We start from the raw sequence: 20,641 nt of genomic DNA, 5'->3' as shown, positions 1-20,641 counted from the left end.
ACAGATGTTATTAAGGGTAGTGCAACATTTCCCACTTCTTGAACCATGCTAACATTGCCAGAATAAGGAACATTACACTGTGCTGTGTATTCCACACTCAGCTGTCTCGCGACGTATACCCCCAATTATTATATTGGGTACTCCACATGTTCAACCAGTCAGCACTTCCCATATCCTATTTTTTTAAAACATGTGCTTAAAATTGCACAACTGCCACTCAAGTAACTTTGCCGCCAAATTAGTCAGTAACAAAAGGTATATGTACTTTATCACAAATTTAATAACCTTAGTGGAAATGGTTGATGGTGTCTTCTGCCTTGTACGGTGCACTTCATAGCAAAATACACAATAGTCCAAATGCTTTCCTTGTCCACAAATGCCCTGTCAAAGCTGAGAGACTCTTATCAAAATGGGGAAGCGGGCTTGCTTGTTCAGAGAAACAAATATGAAACTGCAGTGCTCAACGTAAATAACTGCATGCTCAGCAACTAAGGCTGGTGATGCCGAAGACCTAATATTTCTAGGTTAAAAGGAACAAAGGAGAAAAGACCACTGCGGCATATTAATGTTGTTTCAAAAGTATAACACCACAAAATTTGTGAGAGTCAGTTGGTGTATTTAGTTAACGTTGGTCACCTCCTGCACCAATTTTTAATAAGATTCAAATGCGTTGCTACCAACCAGGACCTAAGCCTGACCTATGATCTAATAATAATAATAGTATCTATCTATGACCTATATGGACCTTCACCACTAGTTTGGTCTAGGTTTCGCACGTGGCTTCTAGTGAAATTCGAAGCTGCTCTGTAGAGCTGACAGGAGACTTGCAGAGTAGAGAATTTTTTTTATTTATACTTTCCAAAGAACATGTAAAAAAACAATGTGCTGTACCAACTGTATTCAAAGAAATACAAATATACTTTGTTTTAGCTATGTGCATATTAGCAGATTACAGGTGGCTGATGCCACACAATGGGCGTCAAGGGTGAGAACACAAGAATACTACCACTGCAGGCACTGTCCTGAAATTCTAAGTCACCATTTTTCAGAAAGCAATGACCACGCACAGCCTAAGGATCATATTGAGCTTCTTCCATTATTCTTTTTATTGACAGCATGTTGGCTGCCATCCAGTCCATGAAAGTGACCCTTATCGTTGAAAGAACGGTTCAACAGCAAGCGAGCTGGTGATAGTGTCCATGATGGCGAGACCTGAAGAGGAGATACAAGAAGGGACATAAACACGCTATGTTGAGACATTGTGTATGTCCCTTCCTATCCCTCGTCTCAGGGTTTTTCGCTATGGACTTTCATGATGTTTCCTTCGGCAAACTTTACATATTTTTATGTAGAATTGTGGAGGTACAGCCAGGCGCTGTTAGCAAATCACACAGTACTTTTCTTGAATCAAGAATCCATAGAAGGTACACAGTCATCTTCAGCATTGCCCACATCTATGGGACATGTTAATCACTTTGGAATGTCACAGACATGTCATAGAGGCCGGCACATGGTTAGTGGTGCTGAACAGACAACTATTTGTCATAGTTTAAGCATAAAAAGCAGTTTTGTCACCTGCATGTTGAGACAGATGTATCTCTACATACTTTGCCATGACACAAATATATGAAGCAACAAATGTACCCTCTACTTTATTATGGTTATTAGTCAACACTGCCAAGAATGTGGGAACACAGTCTTGTACCACCTACACTCTTCAAAATGACCTTCATACACGACACATTGTAGGTCAACGAGACTCCAGAATGATGTCCTCTCCCTACCCATTGGCTGAAAACATTTTTCTACTACTTTGCATAAAGGGAAGTTAGTACAAGAAACGCACACATTCCTTTTTTGAGGAAATCAGTATTCAGACGGTTACCATACTGTGGTAGGCCTGCAGTGCATTACGTGGTACAGCACACACTGTAAAAAATTTCACCGTAGAACATGTCCCCTATTCTAATGACAGTCTTCTCCAGTTTTTCAAACTGCCATTTCCCATAGTGCTTTATGGTATGACACAGTATTTTTAAATCTTTACTGTAGTTTACTGGTTGTAGCAGAAATAAGACACCACTGTTTCCGATCACAGGACGCAAGCCATAAGTGCTATACGGAAACAGTACCTGCTGCTCTCCAGCAGTTGTTAGTGTTTGGACATGGTATGGTGCATGCAGGGTAAATTCCATGGTTAAAATATCCAAACGTGAACAACTGTTAGATTACATGATGTAGAATGCTCTATAGTACAGTAAAACCTCCAAAGTCGGACACCTCCCTACCTCGGACAACTCCCCATGATTTCATTGCACGGGCAGGCTCCCATTGAAACTACTGGGGACGAAATTCTCTATGTCGGACACCTCCCTATCTTGGAAGTAGGATAGGGTTTTCCCTGCAAAGTCGGACAAAACCCTGGCCACATTACCTCAATATCGGCCCAACTTTGCACCAAAAAGACACCACCAGTGCACCAATGAGCCAGTGGCCTTGACTTTTGCCCCTTTTTCCCCTATACTGGTCTCAGCATTTTGTTGCTTTAGTTTTTAGAGTCCAAAAACAAGTGCTGTCAGTCTACATTGTAATTCTTTATGTGAGCACTTGTCTTCAGTTTGTCTAGAGCCTTTGAACGAGCACTGCACCAAAGCTATGAGAAGTAGGCTGACGCTTCAGAGACAAGTCCTTGCTGCTCGAAAAGCTCCAGAGGTAATGCCATTGAGTAGAATCTGAACGGAATTGAATATACTAAAATCAGTAATAATTATCAGTGAAGAGTGGGTAGAGGTACCACTACCAGGCACCACCACCAGGTACCACTAAGGACCTTAAATTGAAGAAGAGGGACATTTCTCACAGCTGTGATCTCTTCCATTTTTTGTTGCCGTCATATTCTGTAACTCGGACACCTCTATAAGTAGGAGACGCTTCGGCTGCACCGCGGGTGTCCAACATAGGAAGGTTTCACTGTATTTATGTTCCGTGTCATGTGACCACAAACAATATATGCTTTTGCTCATGCTGCACAGCACAGGCAAATTGAGCTGCATGTGAGGATAATAACATGAAACCCGAGGCACGGAGGAAAAGGCATGACTTTACGGTCTCTGTGTCAGTTGTTTCATGTTGTAATTGCGTACCAGCTAGCCTGTACCTGAGAATAGGTTTGATACATTGTACACGCACCATAGACATGCAGTATGTGGTGTGTTGTGATAGTAATGCCACTGCCAATTGAAGAATAATGCTCCAGGTGGATTGTTTCGGTACAATCTTGAACTATGCATACCAAGGGGTAGGGCATCTGCATGACAGGTTTACCTGGAAGTAAGAATGTAAATGTTAGCTGAAGTCATTGAATAATTAACATTATCAATATATTGCTGCAGATCATACCAACAATAGCACACAAGATGCTCCGATATGTTATGCAGGAATGTCTCTGTACTGACAATATTAGTACAGCAGCTACAGAAAGGCATAAAACAAGTTTTTGTATACATGATACCACTTGAATGCAACACAAGCTTCTGCTGCACTGCCAGAACACCACGGCGGACAGATTTACCTTACTTCACCTGAGAAAAAGTATGTACTGTTGCACACATGATGCTGTTTGAATGTCTCGAAAAACATAATTTATGACCGAAAGGCATCAACTGGAAGATTTCGATTTACCTTAGTCAAAACTGATAAAAAGTATGTGCTGTTGCACACATGAAACTGCTGGAACTGCCCTTGAGCGCTCTGGAATTTAAAAGAAGAGAAAAAGAAGAACTTACCGCTTCGAGCCGCTAACCTGCACGGACAAAGGGGCATGCAATGTAATGTATCCCCATCAGTGTCTTTCAATGCTACACACCTTATTTGCGACCAAAATACAACAGCTGAGCCAACATTGAATTTATACCTTACTCAAAATACACAAGATGTGCTGCCGTGCATATGATACGATGATACTGCTTAAATGTACTCTGAAAGCGCTGGCACCTCAGGCATGGTTGCTCTGAGCTAGCGAGCAACAGCAAGGGTATACGAACACAAGAAGTCGAGCACAAGTGATAGAATGCACTTGATTAATCAGAAAATGAAATGTCTCAGTACCAGGTGTCACTGTTCCGTCAAGAAAAACAGATGAACTTTGAAGGGGCGTCTGGTTGGCACTTGTGACAGCCTTCAGCTTGAAACCCAGACGGTGATAGTTGAGACGTGGAGTGCAAGCTTTTCGGTGGTGCCAGAATGCCTGCGAAATCATTTAACAAATAAGGCAATTCCAAATCTGTACTGAGAGAATACACCCACTGGGGCGTAATCTCTAAAGGATGAAGCAGTACCTGACAGACAGCGTATTTTTCTCTTCTACGTGATGCAATTTGCACCGCATGACTGACTTGTCTAACATTACGTGTCTTAACTTTATCTGCTGCCTAGTCCTGCCCCTGCAATCTCCTGCTGCAGATAAGGTTGGCACAGCATCCCGGACGAGACATCTTCGGCTTCTTGTGAAACAAGTTGCGCATTGCTTCCGTAACATTCGTATGAGCCAGATGAACAGATCAAATCACTGCTTTCGAAGGTGGCACCCAGTTGGAGTTGTAACCGATTGTTGCAGTCAATAGATTTCTCTTTCGCCTTTCGGAAAATTGCGGTTTGAAACATTGGAATTGCATGCTGAAGTGTTCTTGCAGACGGGAGCAAAACGCTCACGCATTCTCGGCACGCAGCACAGAACACGAATCACACCAGGAAGTCTGTACTGGCCTAGCAAATGCTTTGCAGTCGAAGGAAGCAAAACTCACGTTCCTCGTGGGTTTAGTGAAGTCCAGAAATATACTGGCTCCCAAATAGCGAACTGTTTATCACTTCCTCAATGTGAATCTGCGCAGCAGACGGCTCGGCAAAAGAAACTGGCCGGCTTGGCGGAAGAAACCAAGCCAAAAGTCATGCCAAGCCGGAGCGCGGGCAGACCACGAATGTGTCGTCGACACAGGGTTTGCGGGCCACAAGACGGGATGTCAGTGAAACTAAAAATTCACTTTTTCGGAAAACCGCGAGGAGTTTGGGATAACTATTTTGCATACATAATCAGTGTTCCCTTATGAACACATCGTGTGAGTACCATTCCATTCTGTAACACTCGAAAATCGGCGTAGCTGAGCTTTAAGTGTGGCTAGCGTATAAGGAGCTTATGTAAGTTCACACGCGCACACGTTGGGAATTATGCTGCAGCGTTGTATACACGAATATGTGCTAGAGCTGAGCTCAGGTAGTTTGCTTTCGCAATTCATTACGTGCAGGAGAACAGAAGAAGAAAAAGAAAAAACGAAGGGGAGAATATTTGAAAGAGCGAAGGTCGCACAGCCGACGACATATACGTCGGTTGGTCCGCGTATTGGTATTTATATACAGGATGCCTGTGATAACGGTAGAGATGGCATCGAGGACATAGCGCTGTCAAAGAAAAACTGACAGGTTTTTGTTGCAAACGGACTGATCTTGAAATGCAGCGCGAGGACACCCTGTGTATAGCTGACTCGGACTAGTATATTATTATAATATGTCACTTAATGACTACTACCTAAAACTGTCCCTAATGTCCTGTTGACCTTTAATTCTTATATATATTTATGTGTATGTCTTAGACGTTAGTAGTCCGGGCAGTTTTCAGTTACTATCTGTTGCTATTTCGTGACCCAAGAAGATCCAAATCATTGTTGCAGGGCACGACTTTTTCGGCAAGAAAGACGATGTCTACGAAGCTAATAAATGAAGAAAAAATACGAAAAATGTTTTTTGTGTTCATGCACAACGTCCAAAGTTTCGCACTTAATTCCGTGTGAACCGTTATTTGAACCGGAAACCGCTATTTTTGTACCGGTTTAGTTCCGGTTCAGCTCCAAGATGGCGTCGACTCTTTCGGTTCGGTTCAGTTCCGGTTCGGACAAAAATAACGGTTAATAAAGGTTTCCGGTTCGGGTTCGGGTTCGGTTCGACTCTCTGGTCTTGATATCCGCTAGACTTCGCGTTATAAACGAGAGTAGCCTTGCTGCTACCACTGCCGCCATGAGCTCCAACCTCGGCAGCTTTGAGAGGTGACACAATTGCCTTCACAAGGACGAGGGCCGATTTAACTTCCGACGGGCCGTGTAGGACGACGTATGCCACCGCGCCATAGGGACGTGGACTGGCATCGGCAAATACGTGCAGCTCCGCTCGTGTGGTTTCCGTCCATTTGCCATACATTCTCGGTACTTCAACAAGCGCAGCTTGTTCAATTTGTCCATACCAATCGTCCCATCGTTGCTTTATTTTGCTGGATAGTTAACTGTCCCATTCGATTTGTTCCAGCCATATGTGTTGCATGAGAACCTTGGCAGTGATGGTGTAAGGCACCAGAAGCCCCAAACGATCAAACACCCTTTGGAATAACTGCAATGCTTGCCGTTTTGACACACATTCAGTTTGCTTGACCTGCGCTTGGTGATTGAGCGAAATGACATCCCTTTCAGTGTTCCATTTGACTCCCAAAACCTTGATCTCCTTGGAGTCCTTTGTGTAAGGCGATACCTCATCGGGGTCTGTCTCAAACAAATTCCTGGGTTTAGCACTGTTTGATCCCCATTTTCTAATGTTCATGGATCCCCTTTGAAAAAGCGTTTTAGCCTCCGCGTATAGAATATTGGCTTCTTCTACTGTGTCAGCACCTGTCAGCTGGTCATCTACGTAGATAGAGTCTTTGATCTTCGCACATATCTGCGGAAACCCTGCTGCCATAACTTTGAAGTGATGCTGTAACGTGGCAGCAAGTAAACATGTGCTCGGTTTCGTGCCAAAGGTCACTCTGTCATTCTCCAAGTTTCCAGGTCTGTCTCGCAGTTGTCGCGTCTGGGTATATTCTTGAACCATAGAAACCTGAGGGCGTCGCGATCGTCCGGGGCAATTTGAATTTGCAGAAAGGCCTTTTCAATATCATCATAGCATCATAGCGATTTCGTTACAACGAAACTGAAGCAGCAGGGTAAGTATGTCGGGGTTTAGGTTCGGGCCAGCATGAAGGGCGTCGTTTAGACTTTTGCTTCCGAGTCCATGCGACGACGCGTCAAATACTATCCGACACTTGGTTGTAACTCTATCTTCGCGAATTACGGCATGATGCGGCAGGTAAAATACTGTCGTCCGCTTGTCTCCCGTTGACACTTCAGGAACCTTTTCTGCTGAGCCATCACGCAAGTACTGCCTTATTGCATTGTCGTACATCTCAAGCTTTTGTTGATCTTGCTGGAGATGTTGCACAAGCCGCTTCAATCTACTCATTGCATTCCTCTTGTTATCATCCAGTTCTGTGTCTTGCTGCCATGGTAGCCGAACTTGATAGTGACCGTCTATAAGCTTGATTCCTCTCTGAAAATCATCCAGAACCGACGTCTCGTCACCTTGCTTGGCCTCGGTATGTTCCAATCCTAAATTCTCGATCTCCCAGAATTTCGCATGAGTTCGTCAGTGCGCACTCCTGAACAGACGTTCGCAAAACTGACACATGGGAACGACAGCGTCCTCAACATTGGATCCTGCGTGTCCACTCACCACTCAACCCAGCTTCGTGTTCATTGCGGCAAAGCGCAAGCTTAACCGGTGTATTGTGCCGTCACTTAGCTCTCAGTAGTGATCGGCTCCTACCAAAACTCCCACTGTTTCATCGCCGTCGTCAATATCGTCATCGGTGGCGATACGAACTCTTCGTACTATTTTCCGGAGCTCGCTCTTCGGCATTGCTGGGATGCGCTGCTGGCAAATCTGCTCTGTCTCTAACGCTTCGATAGCTTGGCGTTGGTCGTTGAAGAGACAAAGCCACACTTGAACCTTCTTGAACGACCTTGACGTTGGGTGACCACCGAAACCGGTCACTGTTAAGTCTTCATAGCCCAGCTGGTCGCATTCCAACAGACCAGACAGCTTGACTGTGATGAAACTACGCTGGCTGCCGGTGTCGAATAAAACTCTCGCTCTTCGACTCCGCTGTTTCCCTTCAACCGTGGCCATAATGGCCTGTAGCAATACAAGCTTCCTGGCATTCACGACACTGGTTCCATTGGTACCCGTTGTCATGGTTGCTTCTGAATTGATATGAACGCTATCGGAAACGGCCATATTCATAGTCAATCCTGTAACCCCGTGTGATGCTTGCGTATGTCAGTCGTTGGTTGGAAGCCGATCTGGATCACATAGCGTGGTCGCTGCCGTCGTGAACACGTCTTGCAGACTAATCTCGATCTGCAGCGACTTGAGATGTGGTTTCTCTTCGTACACCGAAGACATCGATGTGCGGACATTAACTTGCTCAGCTTCTCTTGCAATGTCATGCTCCCATCGCAGTTAATCGCGTCATGCTGCTCTGATCCACAGAACACACAGGGCTCCTTTATCGGCGGGCCATACTTGCGCGCATGCGGTACGGTCGGTACTCGTGGTCAGTGCAGTGGCTGTTGATCCAGAAGCCGTATGTGCTAATGCAGATGGCACTTGGACTAAAATGGACGGGAAAACCTGTAGATTGTCTTTCTTAAGTTGAACACGACTATACAGGCAACAAGGGAGGCTGAGCCGAGGACTAACTTCAGATTTTAGGCAGAACTATCTCAGCAATTGTCGTAGCGTTACAGGTGCTACACTGAGTAAAATATACCATGAGGAATACATTTCTGCAAAGAAAACGTTAGGTTGACTTGTGAAATGTTGGAGTTCAATTCAATAAATTAGATGTCCATGAACTGAAATTTAGTAACAATAGTACCAATATGTGGCAAATGTTGCAAACAAAAGAAATTGCAGTGACTACATGCCTCTCCATTGCCCAAGTTACTCGCTGATTTCACGCCGAACCTGATTTCACGACCGGGAGGGTGGTCCGGTCGACCTCTCCAATTTTTTTCTTTCAAACATATATTAGAGCCTTGACCCTAGGAGGCATATTGGTGCTGAAAGTAGCTGAAAATGTTTTGCGGTTATTTTTTAATGAACTATCATTCAGATGTGGACATTTCGATCATTGCGCTACCTTCGATGTTTGACGCCACGTATCTTCATAACTATTTGACATATTTAGCTGTTATTGTTTTTTTAAACATAATGTCTGGGGTGTGTAGCACTGCATCTTAAGTTCTGAAGGTTCTAAGGTTCTAAGATAAAAAATCGTAACGTTGCCACACTTGTAAAATATGGTACGTTTTGGGAACCTCACAACTCGTCCCCCAGATGTGATACCTGCAAGTAATCTACATCATTCTGGTTGTTTCGAAATGCCATTCCTTCTCGTAGCAAGTACATTGTATTGTGAATTGGGGCAACGCCCCCAACAGTCTTTTTTGTGAGGAGTGTCTACGGAAAATGCGTAAATTCGAGAGCGGGCACCCCATATATTCCCACTCGTAATATCGTTCATTTTACTCACAAACGTCCTTCATGACGACTCAAAACAGCACATAAAAAATTCTTTCAGAGATGGTCGAAGTTACGCTGGGAACGACGTGTTACGAACGTCGACCATGACGACTCGAAACAGCACATCAAAAACAAAAAACAAAAAATACCGCAAGGCTTCTGCCGTGGCGTACCAATCTAACCAAAGGCTTCGCCGTCCGTCAACATGGGAACGAGTCAAAGCTAGAGTCACTGTACCCGGGGGAAGAGTATCGCATTCGCTTTCCCCGTGCCGCCGCCTTGCTCATTCGCCGAGGCGCGTCACGTGGTGCGTTTTCCTCCTCTTTGCTTCCAACCTCTCGCCGGGTTTAAGGGGAACGCAATAGCTGGGACGCATGTACGCGAACGTTCGTGCGCCGCTCTTGGTTTTTTGTACGTGAAATGGATCTCAGAGAGCTGAGGAACTACGAACAACCATGTCTGGATGTTGTGCTGCAACGGGACAGAGTCAGGCAAAGCATTTTTCTGCATTCCGACGGGCAAAAGTGACGAGACGCGTAGATCGGCACAGAACCTGCCGGAAGAACTTCGCGCCTACGACTAACACACGCTTGAGTGAGGTAAATTCCGTGACGTGTTTATTTTTCATTGCAGAACCTTTGCACACAGTATTGAATAACAGTTCAACTATGCGAAGAACAGCCGGGCGTATCAAAGTAGTGCTTGTTGGATCTTGCCATTGCGTTCCTTGTCCTGCGGCGCTAACAAAACGCCACTATCAGGACCACTTCACACATGACGACTTCGAGGACAAGGAGATTCGAAAGAAGTTGAAGTGGATGGCAGTCCTAAGCAGTTTTGCATACCGGACACCTACGAGGCTGAGGAAGGCTCATATCCCCCGTTCTTCGCACGCAGAGTTCTCCGAGGAGTCACCGAAAGACTTGCACACTGAAGTTGATGACAACCTAGTGTAAGATCAAGGGGCAGTGGAGGATGGTAATGCGTCGAAATAAAGGTAGATATCCACTATGAAAATTATTGAAACTTATGAAAACTATTCCTAAATATTGAGCTGTAATTGTAAGTGAATCAACTTTGCAGAGGAAGTCAATACCGTCACAAATTTCTGTGACCAGAGCATCGAGGAATATGCACAGGAAAAACCTGCAGACAAGTCATGTGATGGTCCCCTCGACGAGGTCGCAGTCTTAAAAGAAAGGAGCAAAGGCTGAGACGGAATGTAGTGACTTGAAGCTCACGGTCTACTCCTCATGGAAGATCAACTGCTTGCGTTGGAGCGGGGAATTGGAAGAACAATCCACAGCACTTTACATGCGCGTGGAAAAAGTTGGCATTCACATAGCCATTGAACGTGTGAAATAGAAATTTAATTGCGAAGAGATGAGAATAAAACTGGTGGAGGTTATTTATGTCGACCTGAAGCTGCACACATGAGCACTATAGTTTTTTGTCCACAAAACAAGTGAACTAAAAGAAAAAAAAACTATCTATAGAGCGCAAACGAGACTCGACGATGCCTTTTAGAGGCGAACACGCGCCAACATAATTCGTCTGTTAGCTACAGAATACAACGAACTATACTGTAGTGACGCTTGTGCCCTGTTTCATTAAGTATTAGCCGAGTCCCACCAGAGGAAGTCACAAAATTTTTGGTGCACAGCCGCGAAATCAACGCGATGTAACACTGACTACAGCTATCCTAACGCGCGATCCGCGGCGGCTTGGAAGCAATATGGCTGCCGGAGCAGACGACGCGGAGGGGTTGCGTTGCTCTTCCCCCGGTACAGTGACTCTAGGCAAAGCGGGAGTCGCGCGTACACCGGTTAACGGACGGCGAAGCCGTTGGTTAATTTGGTGCGCCATGGCAGAAGCCTTGCGGCAGGCAAAACAGCGGCAGCTGCTGGTTAACGGACGGCGAAGCAGTTGGTTAGATTGGTGCGCCATGGCAGAAGCCTTGCGGCAGGCAAAACAGCGGCAGGTGCTGGTTAACGGACGGCGAAGCAGTTGGTTAGATTGGTGCGCCATGGCAGAAGCCTTGCGGCAGGCAAAACAGCGGCAGCTGCTGGCTAACGGACGGCGAAGCAGTTGGTTAGATTGGTGCGCCATGGCAGAAGCCTTGCGGCAGGCAAAACAGCGGCAGCTGCTAGTTAACGAACGCCGAAGCAGTTGGTTAGATTGGTGCGCCATGGCAGAAGCCTTGCGGCAGGCAAAACAGCGGCAGCTGCTGGTTAACGGACGGCGAAGCAGTTGGTTAGATTGGTGCGCCATGGCAGAAGCCTTGCGGCAGGCAAAACAGCGGCAGCTGCTGGTTAACGGACGGCGAAGCAGTTGGTTAGATTGGTGCGCCATGGCAGAAGCCTTGCGGCAGGCAAAACAGCGGCAGCTGCTGGTTAACGGACGGCGAAGCAGTTGGTTAGATTGGTGCGCCATGGCAGAAGCCTTGCGGCAGGCAAAACAGCGGCAGCTGCTGGTTAACGGACGGCGAAGCAGTTGGTTAGATTGGTGCGCCATGGCAGAAGCCTTGCGGCAGGCAAAACAGCGGCAGCTGCTGGTTAACGGACGGCGCAGCAGTTGGTTAGATTGGTGCGCCATGGCAGAAGCCTTGCGGCAGGCAAAACAGCGGCAGCTGCTGGTTAACGGACGGCGCAGCAGTTGGTTGGATTGGTGCGCCATGGCAGAAGCCTTGCGGCAGGCAAAACAGCGGCAGCTGCTGGTTAACGGACGGCGAAGCCGTTGGTTAGATTGGTGCGCCATGGCAGAAGCCTTGCCGCAGGCAAAACAGCGGCAGCTGCTGGTTAACGGACGGCGAAGCAGTTGGTTAGATTGGTGCGCCATGGCAGAAGCCTTGCGGCAGGCAAAACAGCGGCAGCTGCTGGTTAACGGACGGCGAAGCAGTTGGTTAGATTGGTGCGCCATGGCAGAAGCCTTGCGGCAGGCAAAACAGCGGCAGCTGCTGGCTAACGGACAGCGAAGCCGTTGGTTAGATTGGTGCGCCATGGCAGAAGCCTTGCGGCAGGCAAAACAGCGGCAGCTGCTGGTTAACGGACGGCGCAGCCGTTGGTTAGATTGGTGCGCCATGGCAGAAGCCTTGCGGCAGGCAAAACAGCGGCAGCTGCTGGTTAACGGACGGCGAAGCAGTTGGTTAGATTGGTGCGCCATGGCAGAAGCCTTGCGGCAGGCAAAACAGCGGCAGCTGCTGGTTAACGGACGGCGAAGCAGTTGGTTAGATTGGTGCGCCATGGCAGAAGCCTTGCGGCAGGCAAAACAGCGGCAGCTGCTGGCTAACGGACAGCGAAGCCGTTGGTTAGATTGGTGCGCCATGGCAGAAGCCTTGCGGCAGGCAAAACAGCGGCAGCTGCTGGTTAACGGACGGCGAAGCATTTGGTTAGATTTGTGCGCCATGGCAGAAGCCTTGCGGCAGGCAAAACAGCGGCAGCTGCTGGTTAACGGACGGCGCAGCCGTTGGTTAGATTGGTGCGCCATGGCAGAAGCCTTGCGGCAGGCAAAACAGCGGCAGCTGCTGGTTAACGGACGGCGAAGCAGTTGGTTAGATTGGTGCGCCATGGCAGAAGCCTTGCGGCAGGCAAAACAGCGGCAGCTGCTGGTTAACGGACGGCGAAGCAGTTGGTTAGATTGGTGCGCCATGGCAGAAGCCTTGCGGCAGGCAAAACAGCGGCAGCTGCTGGTTAACGGACGGCGAAGCAGTTGGTTAGACTGGTGCGCCATGGCAGAAGCCTTGCGGCAGGCAAAACAGCGGCAGCTGCTGGTTAACGGACGGCGAAGCAGTTGGTTAGATTGGTGCGCCATCGCAGAAGCCTTGCGGCAGGCAAAACAGCGGCAGCTGCTGGTTAACTGACGGCGAAGCATTTGGTTAGATTGGTGCGCCATGGCAGAAGCCTTGCGGCAGGCAAAACAGCGGCAGCTGCTGGTTAACGGACGGCGCAGCAGTTGGTTAGATTGGTGCGCCATGGCAGAAGCCTTGCGGCAGGCAAAACAGCGGCAGCTGCTGGTTAACGGACAGCGAAGCCGTTGGTTAGATTGGTGCGCCATGGCAGAAGCCTTGCGGCAGGCAAAACAGCAGCTGCTGGTTAACGGACGGCGAAGCAGTTGGTTAGATTGGTGCGCCATGGTAGAAGCCTTGCGGCAGGCAAAACAGTGGCAGCTGCTGGGTAACGGACGGCGAAGCAGTTGGTTAGATTGGTGCGCCATGGCAGAAGCCTTGCGGCAGGCAAAACAGCGGCACCTGCTGGTTAACGGACAGCGAAGCCGTTGGTTAGATTGGTGCGCCACGGCAGAAGCCTTGCGGCAGGCAAAACAGCGGCAGCTGCTAGTTAATGGACGGCGAAGCAGTTGGTTAGATTGGTGCGCCATGGCAGAAGCCTTGCGGAAGGCAAAACAGCGGCAGCTGCTGGTTAACGGACGGCGAAGCAGTTGGTTAGATTGGTGCGCCATGATAGAAGCCTTGCGGCAGGCAAAACAGCGGCAGCTGCTGGCTTGGCAAGATTAGAGCAAGCAGAGGCTTGGGAAGTGCCTGGCCTCCGCGTCCTCCTATTAACCGTCATCCAGGAGGCGGAGCCTCCCTCGCTCTTGGTCAGCAAACGCAAGGATAGTTGTTATTTGTCTGTTCTGCTTTGTTAGTTCCTTCCTTAGTACTTCCTTCATTATTGCTGTCGCACAGACTTTGGGGAACCCGGTAAGGGCTGCTTTATATTGAGTTTTATGCTCAAGAACAAGAGACGTCAAAATAAAAACAAAGCCTAGTTACATTTCCAGCAGCGGTAACATTTGTTTAAAAAGAAAATACAAAAATACTGCACATGGCAGCTTTGGCACGACGCAGCACGCGTGTGTTCAGTTGCCATTCGAAATTAGCGGGGGAAAGCAGCTGCATGCGCTTTCGAAAACGCAGTTCAGGGCCTCTCCAAACGACGCTGCAGTAAACAGGCAGAAAAACGAATCCACAACAGGTATTGTGGCGCTCAAGACACGACATAACGTCAACGAAATCGTGTTCCCTATTCTCGGGGTTGTACCTTATGCAACAACATACGTGACCGCCTAAGAGAGTCATCACTTATCTGTAAGGTCCTTCATGAAAAAGTCGCATGCCCCCACCTGTGAGGTTCTTCATGGTAGCCTTCATACAGGGTGGTCCACCAACCATGATAGAAGTTCATTGTAAAAAACGTAGGCCCCGAGAGACATGCGGTCAAGGGATTTTTTTCCTGCCAATAACTTTTGGTACATATTTGTAATATTTTTATTTCATTTCAGTTGTCGGAAAGTTAATTTCTTGAATTGAACTCCGAAATTTCCCAAGTCAATCTAACGTATTCTTTGCGGAAATGGGTTCCCCGTCGTTATTTTACTCACTATAGCACATAACCCCACTCGTAATGCAATAGCAATTGCCGAAATAAATTCGCCGAAACACCGTGGAAATGAGAGCCCTTGCCTTCGCCTGTTTTTTGACGGCTCTAAGTTTGAGCGCAAAGCTGCGAAGAAAGGAGGTTACATTGACACGCCGCACGAGGGGGAAAGGGTTAATGGCCACTTGTCGGTGCGTAGCGCAGCGTCGTCTCCATAGTAACGCGTGCTGCACGTGACCCGCTTCGTCGTCAGAAGGAAGAAGTGACCTTACTCGCAGCCTGCCACCGTCGCCGGGCGTGTGGCGTTCGTAGCCGGGCGTGTGGCGTTCGTAGCCATTTGGCGAGGAGGTCAGCCGACGCAAAACGCTGCGATGTTCGTCGTTGAAAATGGCGCTTGTGTGCGCGTTTCTAGTGGAACAAGGAGCCGCTTCAGTGAAGTCAACGAGGACATTTCGTGTTCACAAGGATGTCTTCACGTGGTTGTCGGAGGAGCAGTTTATTTCCTTCTTCCGACTGTCCAAAGCCTCGTGTATATACATACAGGATGTATATGGAAACATGGACATGATATCGAGTGTTTCCCATGTAGGGAATGATATCATCCGCATAAGCCGAGTTAGTGTGTTTGTAACCCACCATTGTGAAGTTAACTTCGTCTTGCACAAACATGACATTCATTTATTTATGAAATATTTGGACACTACAATAAAAAAAAAACTAGCAATACTTGCGCTATTCATTTGTATGCTTTTTCTGCAGAAGCTTGTGCGCAGAATATTGTGATATTGGAACCAGTTCCTACGGGAATGAGCCAGCACATATTTTATTGTCCGTATGGTTACTAACTCTGATTGGCATACCTAGTATAGGCGGTCAATGTTTCCTGCGGTCCGCCGTTGTTGTTCCACCATTCTCCTTCGTTCTTCAAGGTGCGATATTGATGGTGGCACCTGCCTCCTCCTCCGTCGACATCTCCCGCCGCTCCGCACATTTTGAGCTTGGCTGCTTGCTGTAGCCAGCAACTCTCTGGAAGCCTCAGCAGGCTGTGTGTCGCCCTGAGCTCTTACCCGAATAACTGCTTAGTTTAGTTGCACAACTAAAAAGGAGGAGGTCACTCGAAAAGCTCAGCAAGCACACCGTAAGTTCACCAAATAACTTTATCCTCGTCAGTATAGCAATCTTCCACGCGGCGTATAGTGCACAGATCACCGTCCTCGCCTTCTACGAATGTAATGTAAAATAAAATACGCAATTAATCCTCAACACATGTTCCGCGTGAAAAGAAAAAGAGACAGCTCCGAGCACCGAAGGATTCTCTTCGAGCCGATGACTGCAGCAGACGACACTGCACTGCATTCGCATTGGCTGATTCGTGTCTTACGTGCTCATCTAGCGAAGTATGTGCAAGAAGGTTTCTTTCCACGCGGTAACAAAATTTATATTTCTTAGAGGTAAATACAAAGTAAGTTAATGTCATCAAATTTTGGCTTTTTGCTTGACAGGCTTGCGTCTGCCATCGAGAGTAGCGTCTTTGCTCCTCGCGCTGGCGAGGCTCGCCTACCCAGCAGACGACGGTGGCCTTACTGACCACTTCAGACCGTGCGTCATGAGCACGCGCTTGCCCGACGGTGGGCGTTGCCACGTTAGGCCGACGCACCGATGCAATTGCCAGTAATCCGCCCCAGGTCAGCCGACGCAAAACGCTGCGATGTTCGTCGTTGAAAATGTCGCTTGTGTACGCATTTCTAGTGGAACAAGGAGCCGCTTCAGTGAAGTCAAGGACATTTCGTGTTCACAAGGATGCCTTCACGTGGCTGTCGGAAGAGCAGTTTGTTTCCTTCTTCCGACTGTCCAAAGCCTCGTGTATACACATACAGGATGAATATGGAAACATGGACATGACATCGAGTGTTTCCCATGTAGGGAATGTTATCACCCGCATAGGCTGAGTTAGTGTGTTTGTAACCTACCATTGTGAAGTTAACTTCGTCTTGCACAAACATGACATTCCTTTATTTATGAAATATTTGGACACTGCCATAAAAAAAAAACTAGCAATACTTGCGCTATTCATTTGTATGCTTTTTCTGCAGAAGCTTGTGCGCAAAATATTGTGATAATGGAACCGGTTCCTACGGGAATGAGCCAGCACATATTTTATTGTCCGTATTATTAGTAACTCTGATTTGCATACCTAGTATAGGCGGTCAATGCTTCCTGCGGTCCGCCGTTGTTGTTCCACCATTCTCCTTCGTTCTTCAAGGAGTTGGTGCGATATTTATGGTGGCACCTGCCTCCTCCTCCGTCGACATCTGCCTACGCTCCGCACATTTTGAGCTTGGCTGCTTGCTGTAGCCGGCAACTCTCTGGAAGCCTCAGCAGGCTGTGTGTCGCCCTGAGCTCTTACCCGAATAACTGCTTAGTTTAGTTGTACAACTAAAAAGGAGGAGGGGGTCACTCGAAGAGCTCAGCAAGCACACCGTAAGTCCACCAAATAACTTTATCCTCGTCAGTATAGCAATCTTCTACGCGGCGTATAGTGCACAGATCACCGTCCTCGTCTTCTGCGAATGTAATGCTAAAATAAAATACGCAGTTAATCCTCAACACATGTTTAGCGTGAAAAGAAAAAGAGACAGCTCCGAGCACCGAAGGATTCTCCTCGAGCCGATGACGGCAGCAGACGACACTGCACTGCATTCGCATTGGCTGATTCATGTCTTACGTGCTCATCCAGCGAAGTATGTACAAGAAGGTTTCTTTCCACGCAGTAACAAAATTTATATTTCTTAGAAGTAAATACAAAGTAAGTTAATGTCGTCAAATTTAGGCTTTTTGCTTGACAGACTTGCGACTGCCATTGAGAGTACCGTCATTGCTCCTCGCGCTGGCGAGGCTCGCCTATCCAGCGGACGATGGTGGCCTTACTGACCACTTCAGACCGTGCGTCGGCAGCACGCGCTTGCCCGACGGTGGGCGTTGCCCACTGATCTCGATTGTAAAAGGCTGGATCGCGGATAGGGAGCGCGAGCGTGAAGAAACCGGCCGCCATCTTACGGTGCCCACAACAGCCGCCGCAGCGATCATGACAACTTCTTGCAATTACGGTCGTACCAACCGTACTGGCAAGGTTACAGGGCCTAAACTTATACAGGTGAGTCACTCTTCATCAAGGAATAAATAGGCGTCCATTCTGTACATTTATTTGACCATTATGAAGTGTTTCTTTGCCCAAAATGAGCACTGGATGCAGGTTGCTTGATCGCTCTTCCGACGTTCAATCGAGCACGCTTGCATTTTACCCGGCGGCAATACAGTTTGAGATGCATAATATGCTTGAAAGAACATGTTACACGACACAGGTAGTGTTGTCATCAATATATGTGCGAACACTCGAGCGCTTTTTTGCATGCATTGCTAGCATGGTACACGGTGTTCTCTGCGGAAGCAAGTGCCACATTCATTTCTTTGAATTACCTTCGCGCACAAGTTCGGTATTACGTCATAATGAGACCACGATTGTCACCTTTTTTCATGTATTGGTATTGTTTTGTGCCTTGGTTTGATTTGTGACAAAGAATCCTACGTAACGTTGGTGTGGCGCGACTTGAATAACGCCTTTGTCTGAGCTGTATCGTCAGCTTGTTACGATAGTAATAATTTGTAGCGTGTCGTGCTATTTGTAGCAGTTTTAAGGCAAAAGTGGTCTCTCAATACAGGTCTCGTCATGAGGGCTGCCCAGTGAATAATCTGTGCAGTGTGATACGGCTGGGTGTACAGGTTAAGTATCACGTTCCTCATCCACTGGTTTCTACTTTACAGGAAGGAACAACCTCAGTGCACGCACTGTGGTTAGCCTCTCTCAGTTTTGCATATTTTCTTACATGTTCACATCAGAAACACACCTTACACTTTAGGCTCCTTAACGCAGCAATATAATAATTAGAGATTATAATTCTTTTTAGAAGAGTTCCCCATATTCTTTTTAGAATAGTTTTTAATCTTTTTAATTATTAGAGGATACAGGGATTGTAAACCATGTTTTAAACTGATGTTTTAACATTTGTCCAATGCATTTATTAAACAACATATTCATTTTTAACTGGTTGCACCCAAACCAATGTTCTGATGTATTATTTCCTTTGTTGTCGATGCACCATAAAAGTTGGAATAATCATCATCAATGCAGGTTACTTCACAGCTGCCTCGACATACTCAAGAAATGGGTGCAGAACCTGCGTAATGCCCGCAAACATTGACTACCACAGCATCTCCAGAAAGTAAAGGGATATGTGTCACATGGGATTTTTAAAGGCATTCACAGTATATAATACCTTGTATGAACTGTTGTAGATCTAAGCAGCTTCTACAGTACACTCTCAGACATTAAAACTTGTCAGGGAACTGTGATAATTGTTTCAGTTAATAGGCATGCACATATACGCTATAAGAAGACAATTATTTATTGAGAATGCACTTCTCTGGCTACTCATGTTGTTTACATCTACTGTTGATCACAATCATTTATCACATATTATATTCTTATATATTATTATTATATTATCACATATTCGATCACTTTAAATTTAAAATTTAGCATATATGAGAAAATATCAGTGGGGAAGTTGCTATTCATTGCTCATTCCAACCTAAAATTGAGTGCTACAAATTTAGAGAGCGTACCTGACCATTGTCATTCCTAAAATATATATTGCCATTGTAGCAAGGTCACAAAACAATAAATGTAGCCTTTTGCGACCTCCCTGCACGTTCATTGTATCCTGAAACGCATAAGTGCAAGAAATAAATCTTGAACTTGAATAAACTTGATGTTGTATAAACTTGCCATAAAATGTTGAATAATATAATGAATGATATAAAGTATTGAATAAACTTGAACTCGTATATTCTCTTTACTCATCATCAGTGATCTTCATTACAAAAGCATATCGTGTTCGACTTTTTTGTTTGCGTTTCACAGACTGGGTACACGAGGGCCAAAATGACAAAATCACAACTGTTTCAACCTCCAAATAGTCCTGTTGCAATTTGAAGACCATACGTGGAGCTGCATTGTTTGGAACATGCTCCACATAACAAGCATGACAAAGTCAGCACTGGATACCAGGACCCCGTCCCCAAGCAGCTTTTCTCACGCTGCAGTTGTATTCAACAAAAGCATGTGAGTGCTGGAGAAGGACATTCAGTTTGGCGCAACCGTGCCTGCAAATAATCAGAACAAATAAAGGAAGAAGCAAACAAACATAGAAGGGCTGTACTTCAAAAAGAGATAAGTCCTGTGTCTCAAGGAGGTGTTACCACTTTCTAAGTAACTTAATTGATTAAGCTTACATCACTACCTGATTAACTGTCCTAACGAGCGTGATCTAATTGCGTGAAGTATTTAGGGCTGCTTCGGTGTGTCCATATTTGCGAGGCAAAGCACCGCTGTCGTTTACTAAAAGACTGTTTCTGCGGCGATGCTTGATATAAATCATACTAAACCCATACACGACTAAGTCAACGGCTGTGATTCTACAGTACGATCTCTTTCTGCCATGCGAGTATATATCATCCCGGACCGTTCTTTATGGAACAATTTTTGTCCAGAACGCAGCACGGGATATTACATACATGGTTGTTGTTAACCTCACATCGTCTCTTATTGAAATATTGGCTGGGAAACGTACTGTAGTACAATCCCCAGCGCTGCACTGCCGTGACGGTCTAGTTTCGGAATGCAAAACATAACGTAATTAAGAATCGAACGACAGGACACCTGTGAAACACTGTTAGGATACATCAGTATACTGGCACCTTACAAAATT

General features: G+C 46.5%; 1 long non-coding RNA gene across 1 annotated transcript in view; it reads left to right on the top strand.

Annotated features, from left to right (window-relative positions):
- The window catches only part of LOC135386906 (uncharacterized), a 122,253-nt gene extending 103,188 nt beyond the window's left edge, over positions 1-19,065 (top strand). Inside the window, exons 2-3 of the long non-coding RNA XR_010420703.1 lie at positions 18,533-18,593; positions 19,003-19,065. This is a non-coding gene — a long non-coding RNA (uncharacterized LOC135386906). The remainder of the gene's footprint in view (positions 1-18,532; positions 18,594-19,002) is intronic.
- Positions 19,066-20,641: the final 1,576 nt, after the last annotated feature.

This window comes from Ornithodoros turicata, chromosome 3, assembly GCF_037126465.1.
Source record: "Ornithodoros turicata isolate Travis chromosome 3, ASM3712646v1, whole genome shotgun sequence".
NCBI lineage: Eukaryota > Metazoa > Arthropoda > Arachnida > Ixodida > Argasidae > Ornithodoros > Ornithodoros turicata.
This window is presented reverse-complemented; position numbering and strand designations above follow the sequence as displayed.